The sequence below is a fragment of the Crocuta crocuta genome, unplaced genomic scaffold (genome assembly GCF_008692635.1).
Source record: "Crocuta crocuta isolate KB4526 unplaced genomic scaffold, BGI_CrCroc_1.0 scaffold636, whole genome shotgun sequence".
Classification (NCBI taxonomy): Eukaryota; Metazoa; Chordata; class Mammalia; order Carnivora; family Hyaenidae; genus Crocuta; species Crocuta crocuta.
The window spans coordinates 1,273,194-1,281,844 of record NW_027530380.1 but is presented as its reverse complement, the minus strand read 5'-3'; the positions used below and the strand labels follow the sequence as shown (position 1 = coordinate 1,281,844).

The following is an 8,651-nucleotide window of genomic DNA, read 5'->3' as shown; positions in this document are numbered from 1 at the left end:
TGTTGGGGGGGGGGAGGGGGAAGCCCCTCTCCTCCCCCCTTCTTGCGTGATCTGTGAGACTTGTGGGACCAGACGGCTTCTGGGGATGCACACTTATACCCACACGCATTCCCTGGGCACCTCCTTCACGCCGGCCCGTGGTGGTGGCACGGGGGTTCCTGGCTGGCAGTGCCAGCCGGCCAACGGCCGCCATCCCTTTCGGTCTTCATTACCAGCTAGGAAGCAGGTAGCCCTCCTCCCTCGTGAGGGGTGCTCCGGGGGCGGGAGGTGAGGTCCCCTGCCCAGGGGTGCACACGACAACAGCATGACCCGCTGCAGTTTCGGAGATTTGGAGCATCGTTGAGACTAGAGGGGCCGGGCAGCTGGAGGGAGCCAGCGAGGGCGGCACCGGGGGGTGGCCTCAGCTCCGGGCTGGAGGAAGGGCAGCTGCACTGAGCCGGGCCTGCAGGTCAGGAGGCCTGGGAGGGGTGACGGCGGGGGGAGGGGGCATCCCTGCGGGAGGGAGACTGCTCCACGCTGGCCGGGCAGAGCTCCTTTGGTCTGTCTGCCCCAGGTCCCCCTTTGCAGGGACTCCTGTCCACCAGCCTGAGCTCTGCTCCAGCAGGCAAAGACCCGTCCCTCCCCCTGTGCAGGTGGGGAAACTGAGGCTGAGCTGCATGCGCCCCGGCACCCCTCTCCGCGTGGAGGGAATGCTCAGCAGCTGTTGCTTCTCAGCCTCCCCCGGAATTCCTTCCCGGCCGCAGCAGGCCCTGCGCGCTCCCAGGGCAGGGAGGGGGGTGAGGGGCGGGCCGGGCAGGCGCGCCCGGTCATTGGCTGAGAAGGGGGACCGTCCCTGCGCCTCCTGCGCCCTCTTTAACGCTGGGCCCTCCAGCCAGGCGGTGGGGGGGGGCCCGCGGGGAACAGCGCCTGCACCAGACCCCTGGCCCACCGGCGGCCTGGCTCCCTTCCCGGCCCCGCCACCCACAGCGCCCTTCCGCCCCAGGCCCTCGGACAGCGCGGCCTCCGGGCTGTGGGCGAGCGCGTGTGCGCCCGGCAGGTGGGTCCCAGCGCGGCCTGCGAACCAGGTGTCTGTCTGCACAGGGAGCGGGAGCTCTCGTGCTGGGCAGTCAGTGGGCGAGCCCGCGTGCGTGTGCAGGTGTGCGTGTGGCGAGCAGGCGCCGTGCGGTGCGATCTGCAGCCCCACACCCCCTCCTTACATCACCTGGACTCCAGCCCCGGCCTGGGTCCCCACTGCCTCCTCCGGGTCGTGCTTACCCACACCCTNCGCTACTGCCCCTCCCCCCCTTCCCGGTCCCCCTCGCCCCTGTCCAGCGCTCCCACCTGGTCATCCTGGTCGCACACCACCCTGGGTCTGGGCCCTCGCGGCCATCCTGACCGCGAGCCCTGCCCTTCCACCTCAGTCAGGCTAGGCCCCCAGTACACAGATGCCCCCCAAGGGCAGCCAGCCGGGGCCGGGCCCTGATCGCCAGCTCGGACCGGCCCCCAGCTCACCTCTGCCAACTGCCTCCACGTGTGGGTGCCCCTGGTGGGTCTCCGAGCTCTCCTGCCCCTGCCCCGGGCAATCTGGAAAGCTATTGCGCTCATGCAGGGATCTAGAAGCCAAGTGGACCCCAGATGGGCCACGAGAAGGCACGTGTGGGACATGTGTGAGGCGTGTGTGTGAGCAGCGGTGAACGTGCGTGCTCCTCACGCATTCTTGGGGTGGATCTGGACTGTGACCAAACTGGCTTCTGCTACTGCGAGCCGGGAAAGCTGTCAGCTCAGCGCACCCCTGACCCGCCCTTCAAGGCACAAAGCCCCGTGGGGCACGGCCACCTGTCTGCGTCCTCTCCTCTCAGCCCAGCCCCCAGCTTGCTGGCGAGGGGCGCCTAAGGGGGCACGAACTCCACTTCCCTGACCTTCTTCCTGGCCCGTCTCCTCGCCGCCCCACCGGCCCCCACCTCCAGCTCACAACGGAAGAGGCTGATCTGGGGACTCGGGAGCCCACAGCGCGCCAGGTGCCACCTGCCTGGCAGACGGCGGGAGGCAGCTGCCGGGCCTCCCGTGCCCGAGCTCGCCACCCCGCCGGCCGTGCGCGGGCCGGGCCGCAAGCGCCTGGGAACGGTGCGAGCCATCTCTCTGCACTTGGGGCGCTGCCGGCTGGGTGTTCCCTTCCCGCCCTTCCAGAAAGCGGACTTGGACGGCTGGCGAGGGTGGGGGCAGGGCCAGAGGGGGGCCCCACCCCCCGAGGAAGACAGAGCAGAGGTTGGACGTGGAGGATGGCACGGGGACCCCGGGGCGGGGACCGTCAGAGCCCTGGGAGCGTGCAGGGGGCGGCTCTGCAGGGTCAGGGCTCCCTGCTCGGAGCCGCAGGACTCCTGGGGGCCGCCGGCCCTGACAGCGCGCCCACCTCAGTCTCCCTCCCCGCCCGGCCTCCTCCCTGCAGCCCTGGTTCCCAGAACGCCCTGCCCTGGGCCCAGGGCCCCCGCAGAGCTACCTGCAGCGGCCCAGCTCCTCTTCGGTCTCTCCTTCCTGGAGCACGACACCCGCCTCTGGCCGCCGACCCGCCAGGGCAGCCGGCCAGCACGCAGCACTGCCCGGAGCCTCAGAGAATGCGAGCTCCGAGCCCAGGACAGCCCTTGCTCGCCCGCCTGCTGGAGGAGATGGCTTCGGGAGCAGAACCCGCCCCAAACCCAATTCCAGGCCCGGAGGGAGGGGGAAGGGGAGGAGGAGGGAAGGAGGGGCCGAGCCAGGGCTGGGATGAAGCTTCGGGAAGGAATGCCCCGCTCGGGAGCCCCCCCCCAAGCCTCACTGGGAACTTATCTCCCCGCCTGGTGACGTCATGTTGGCCGGAGCACTGCTGCGGGAGTCCAGCTGTTAATCTCCCTCGCGCCCTTGCAGCTCCGCTGCCCTGGAGAAGCTCCCCTCCTTCCCTCGGCTTCCACTGGGCATTCCGGGGGCACAGGCCTCCCAGGGGCAGGTCCCCGCCCAGTGGTTTATCTGTGCTCAGGGGCTGATACAGAGACGCTGGCAGGTAGCCCGGTGAGAGCTCCGTGGGGGAGCTGCAGGCACTTTTGAGGGGACCAGTGCCACCCAGGTGTGACCCACCCCCCTTCCACCTGGAGTCTGCCTAGGGCCCCCTGCTGGCTTATGGCACCAGGAATTCCCTTTCTCCAGACCTAATAGCAATCAGATGTCGCAAGTGGAAAATCACAGCGCTCGCGCTGGGGGTGGGGGGACTGGCGGGCTGTGCGTGCCTGCTCTGGCCGGAGGATGAGTCAGGCTTCCCCCCTACCCTGCCAGCCCCCTCAGGGTCCAGGGGCAATGAGCCAAAGCCGGAGGGGGGGGGAGGAGCNGGTGGAGAGGAGTGGCTCCCCGGGGAGCCACCAGGGAGGGCACACCCCTGCCCTGGGCCAACTTTCTCATGACCCCGGGGAGCCCAAGGGAATTCCCTTCACTGTTTTCTCTGTGGGAGTAAATGGTGCCCAGACGGGGGGCGGGGAGGGCATCCCAAAGAGAACGCAGAAGCAGAGCTGCCCTTGCACCTGCCCCGGGAGCCAAAGGCCTCCTGGCGGAACCCGATGTCCCTGGCCAAGTGCAAACTTCAGAGTCGGGGGCGGGGAGCCTTGGACTGTGCCTGGGACGGCCCCGAGGGCCTTCTGGTTTTTAGGGAAGGGGTGAGGGCGAGAGCTCTGGGATGTTGAAGCTCATGGCCACGCCCAAGAGGGAGAGAGAGAGAGGGGGAGAGGCTGGCAGGCAGCAGGCAGCGGGCTGACCCTCCCCTCCTCTCCGGGGCCCAGCTGGGCTGCTTGTTTACGTGGGGAGGCCAGGGGGGAGGCGGGAGGAGGCCGGGGGAGGCCAGATCCAGACAAGTTCCAAGTGTAATTGCATTTGGACACTTAAAAGGAATTGTGTGAAGTGGACAGCAGCTCCGAAGCCTTATTTGGTCTGGAAATTTGTTTCTTTCAGAACGAACAAGAGGTGCTCCTAGATGGGGAATTCGTCCTTTGCTTGGGTGTTCTGGGTCCCCGGCCGGTGTCCCCGCCTGGAGCTGGGGGTCGGGGCCGCGGGGGCAGGTCGGGAGCCCCCGTGCCAGGCTGGCCCTCCGCCTACGCTGCTTCGGGCTCTGTGTGTGGGCTGGGAGCCATTCCTTCCTTCCTTCCTTCCTTCCTTCCTTCCTTCCTTCCTTCCTTCCTTCCTTCCTTCCTTCCTTCATGCCCGGGCTCCCTCCACAGGGCTTAGGACCCGGTGCCGAGGTGACCACAGTCAGCCCCTGCATCTCACATCCTGTCCTCACGCCCTGAGCCGCCACCACCCTGCCCTCCTCCCAGTAGAAAGGAACTTTATTTTTCATTGTCCCCGGGCCAGGGGCACAGGCCGGGACCCTCCTCTGCTGGGGCTTCCTGGGGGCAGGGGGGAGGGCTGGCGGGGCTAGCTCCCCATGGCTCCTCCGGGGCCCACAAGAGCCCTGCTGCTGCTGCATGATGGGCGGGGCGTGGAGCAGCCCTCCTGTGGCCCCTCGGAGCCCGCAAGGCCGCACGGCTCCCTGGGAAGTTCTGCCATTGCTGGTATTCATTGAGCGTGTGCCGAGTGCCGGGCGCTGTGCTCCAGGCTGATGAACCACAGGACAGTGGAAGCCAAGCAGGGGCAGAGCAGGATCAGATGAGCCCAACACGCGTAAAACCACACCTGAGCGGGGGGCCAGGTAGGTCAGGAGGCCTTCTCTGAGGAGGAGATGATGGAGCCCGTGGAAGGTTGGGCAGGAGTGAGTCGGGTGAGAAGGAAGGCATCCCCAGCAGAGGAAACGGGCACGAGCAAATGCCCTGGGGTAGGGAGGCAGGCCGCACAGGTGAGTTGGGGTGGCTGAGACTGGCCCTCCCGGCCCCTCCCTGTGCTGCCCTCACCTTTCTGCCACCATTTGTGCCATGCACTCCGGGGACAGGTAGGGGCGACAGCGACAGCCACGGCTGCGCCTTCCTGTGTCCCGTGAGTCCGGTCCGGCAGCAGTTCCGTCTTTCAATCCTGCAACATCCCCCGTTTCACAGGTTCAGTTCAACACTGCTCCGTGCCAGGCGCTGTTCTAGGCTCTGGGAAGCCGCCGATGAATGAAACAGCAGTGAGCTCTGCCTGCAAGGGGCCCGGATTCGGGAAATGAGGAAACTGAGGCCCAAGGAGTGACTGTGGGTTTCCCCTGGACACCTGCACCCTCCCCCCTTGCCCCTGCAGGACTTGAGCTGGGGGCTGGGGCCGCTTCGTCTCCACACCCCCAGCACTGGGCACGGAGGTGTCGAGATATGGGGGGAGGTCCAGAGCCTCGGGATCCAGTCCTGGCTTTGCTTCTGAGGAACCAAGGGAAACTGAGCCTCAGTTTCCCCATCTGTATTACAGGAGGGCGGCGGGGGATACTTCTCTTCCATGCACCGGGCGCATCTTTCAGTCTGGCCCCGGTAGGCTGGTCTTCCTTCTTCTCAGCGGGGCTGCTGACATCTATTTCACACACCACACGGTTCACTTCTTTAACGTGCACGGTGGTTTTGGTATCTTCACAGACTTGGGCAGCCGTCACCGGCATCTCGTCAGGGAACATTGTGTCACCCTCAGAAGAGATCCTGTACCCGTGAGCCGTCGCTCTGCGTCCCCTCCCCCGCCCCTGGTGACCACGGATCCTTCTCTGTCTCCCTGGATGTGCCTGTTCTGACAGTTGACGGAAATGGAATCACACACTGAGTGGTCTTTCGTGTCTTGTTTCTTCCCCTCGGCACAAAGTCCTCAGGGTTCATCCGTGTGGCATGTGCCAGTACCGCAGCCCTTTCTATGGTGACAGGCTGGTGCCTTAGGGCCCTAAGGTCCAGGCCATGGTCTCTTCCACTTGGCTAAGGTCCTCCAGGAGATAAGGCAAATGTGGGCGTGGTCTGGGTCTCCCCAGTTCATCCCTTTGCCCTTTTGGCTTCAGCTCTGTAGATTAAAATAAGGTTTCTTCAAGGCCTAGCTGGGTTTCCTGATGGGCAGGGGTGAGTAGGAACCCCTCCTCCTCTACTCTCCCCTTTCTCTAGCCAGGCTGGACCATCTGTAATGGAAAGTGCATCTTGGGAATCTATGCAGAAGCCTACATTCTCCTCTTTCCTGCTTGAGGGAGATTATTCACTCATTCGTTCATTCATTTGTTCATCCATGTATCCATCCATCCATCATCTGTCTAGCCGTCCATCCATCCATCCACCCACCCACCATCTGTCCATCATCCCCACAGCATCCAGCATCCATCCACCTATCATCCATCTGTCCTTCCATCCATTCATCTACCAACCATCATCCACACACCATCCATCCGTTCTTATCTACATTTAACACAAATTACTGAACACCAGCAATGGTGCCGGGAAAAAATAGCAGATAAATCAGAACAGGTGCAAGAGAGAGTAGCTGATAAAAGAAACAAATGAACACAAAAATTCCAGCTGAAACCTATGTAGTGAGGAGGATGAACAATGTGGTGACAGAGAATGATGTGTGTGTGGGGGGGTGTGATGTAAAGTAATAATGGCCTCCTAATACCCAGGACTGAGAATATGGGACCTTACAAACCGAAAGAGACTTTGCCGATGTGACAAAGCTAAGGATCTTGAGACGGGGGATTATCCTGGATCATGTGGGTGAGCCCGCACAATCACACGGTCCCTAGATGACGGAGGCAGAAGGCTCAGAGTGATGTGTGATGACTGGGGTCAGTGGGGAGATGAAGAGGAAGGTGTGATGAGTGGGGATGGTGGGGAGAGCGGGGGGGAGGTGTGATGAGTGGGGAGAGCAGGGGGGAGGTGTGACGAGTGCGTGGCGGGGAGAGGCGGGTGATGGGATGACTGATGACAGAGGTTGGAGGGATATGAAAAGGGACCTTGAGCCACAAGGGGTTCAAGTGGGTTCTAGAAGTCGTAACACAGGAAACGCCCCCGGGTGCCTGCGAAGAGGCCACAGCCCTGCCTCTCCCTCGGCTTAGACGTCTGCTCTCCGGCTTTACGGAGAATGAGCGTGTGTTGTTTTAAGCCCCGGAACTGGTGGCTCTTTGCTGCGGCAGCGTCGCGGAGTAACACAGGAGGCCCGCCCGGCAAGGACAGTGGGACGGAAACTCTGCTCTAGTGAGACTTAGCACACAGGACACACACAGCAGGTGCAAAGGCCCTGAGGCAGTAAGGATGTGGTGCGTTAGAACAGGAAGGGTGGCTGGGGGCAGGAGTGGGAAGGAGTGTGTGCTGAGGCTGGGGAGGGGGGTGCAGCCGCTAGCCCCCTGCAAGCCCGGGTGAAGGGCTGCCTCTTCCAGTCAAGGTCAGGATGCTTCCGCGCACAGCACCCTGGCCGGTTTCCCATCTTTCCAGTTTGAGCCTTTCCGCCCAGTTGCCAACTCCTCACTTCCCTAGTGCCCAGGAAGTTCCCAACTGTGTCCCCCTCTCTCCCTCCCCAGGGCCACACCCCGGTGCGGGCCTCGGGCACCTCTGGGCCAGACTCCTCGCCGGAGGCCCGGCCTCCACTCTGACCTTGCCCCACTTTAACAGGACTTAACGTTTTGGGGCCGTGCAGGTGGTGGATTCGGGTGATGCTCCCAGGAAGCCCTGCCAGGACGCGGGGCAGTGAGCCGGGGGGGAGGGGTTGTGAGAAGACCCCGCCTTGTTTGAGGGGCCTGGTCCTCAGCTCGCCGGGGCCTCAGCCTCCGGCGGTGCGTTACCGTGACAGCCAACACCCGCAGCCCCAGGGAGGGTGGCTGGCGGGCGAAGACACAGGCGGAGACAGCCGTCGGGGTGCTCATCAGACCCTCGCGGGGACTCGCGCAGCCTCACCCCTGCTTTGGGGCACCGGGAGGCAGGGTAGGCCAGAGATGACGTTGCGCTGAGTACCGCGGCCGCGTTCCGCGTTTCCGCTCAGGCGTGTCTTCGTGCCCACATCAAACGCTGCAGTTTCCCCGGGGTCGAGCGCAAAGTCGCCGAGTTGCGCTCCGGTCTGAGCGATCTGGAGTCTTCCGTCTGTGGGAGGCCGCGGCTCCCCAGCTCTCTGGCACAGGCAGCTCTTTTCCAGATAAAACTCAAGATTGTTTGCTCCTGGGGCGCCTGGGTGGCTTAGTCGGTTAAGCGTCCGACTTTCCGACTTTCGCTTAGGTCATGATCTCGCGGTTTGTGGGTTCGAGCCCCGCGTCGGGCTCTGTGCTGACTGCCAGCTCGGAGCCTGGAGCCTGTTTCAGTCTGTGACTCCCTCTCTCTCTGTCCCTCCCCTGCTCACGCTGTCTCTCTCTCCTAGAAATAAATAAAACATTAAAAAAAAAAAAAAAAAGATTGTTTGCTCCTGGTACATCTCTCTGTTGGATCTGGAATTTCCCCAAAGCCTGATTCCATCTGCCAGCCGAACAGATCCCACTGACTCTGCGTGTGTGTGCGCACGTGCCTGTGTGTGTGTGCACGTGTGTGCGTGTGTGTGCGAAGTCATTTTCTTTTTAAGAAGTTTTAAATTCCAGGATCTTATAGAAATTGTGGTAAACTGCGCCTAACGATAAAACTTGCCATCTTAATCATCTTAAGTGCGCCGTTCCGTGGCATTTACGCACGTTCACACGACTGTGGGACTGTCCCCTCTGTCCACCGCTGGAGCTTTTTATCCTGCGGAATAGAAAGTCTGTCTGCATGAAGCAC

General features: G+C 63.1%; 1 protein-coding gene across 1 annotated transcript in view; it reads right to left on the bottom strand.

Moving 5' to 3' along the window:
* The window catches only part of LOC144233553 (mas-related G-protein coupled receptor member F), an 8,677-nt gene extending 6,056 nt beyond the window's left edge, over nt 1-2,621 (bottom strand). The window contains exon 1 of the mRNA XM_077766510.1: nt 2,477-2,621. The gene's annotated coding sequence lies outside the window, so the exon portion shown is untranslated. The remainder of the gene's footprint in view (nt 1-2,476) is intronic.
* Nucleotides 2,622-8,651: the final 6,030 nt, after the last annotated feature.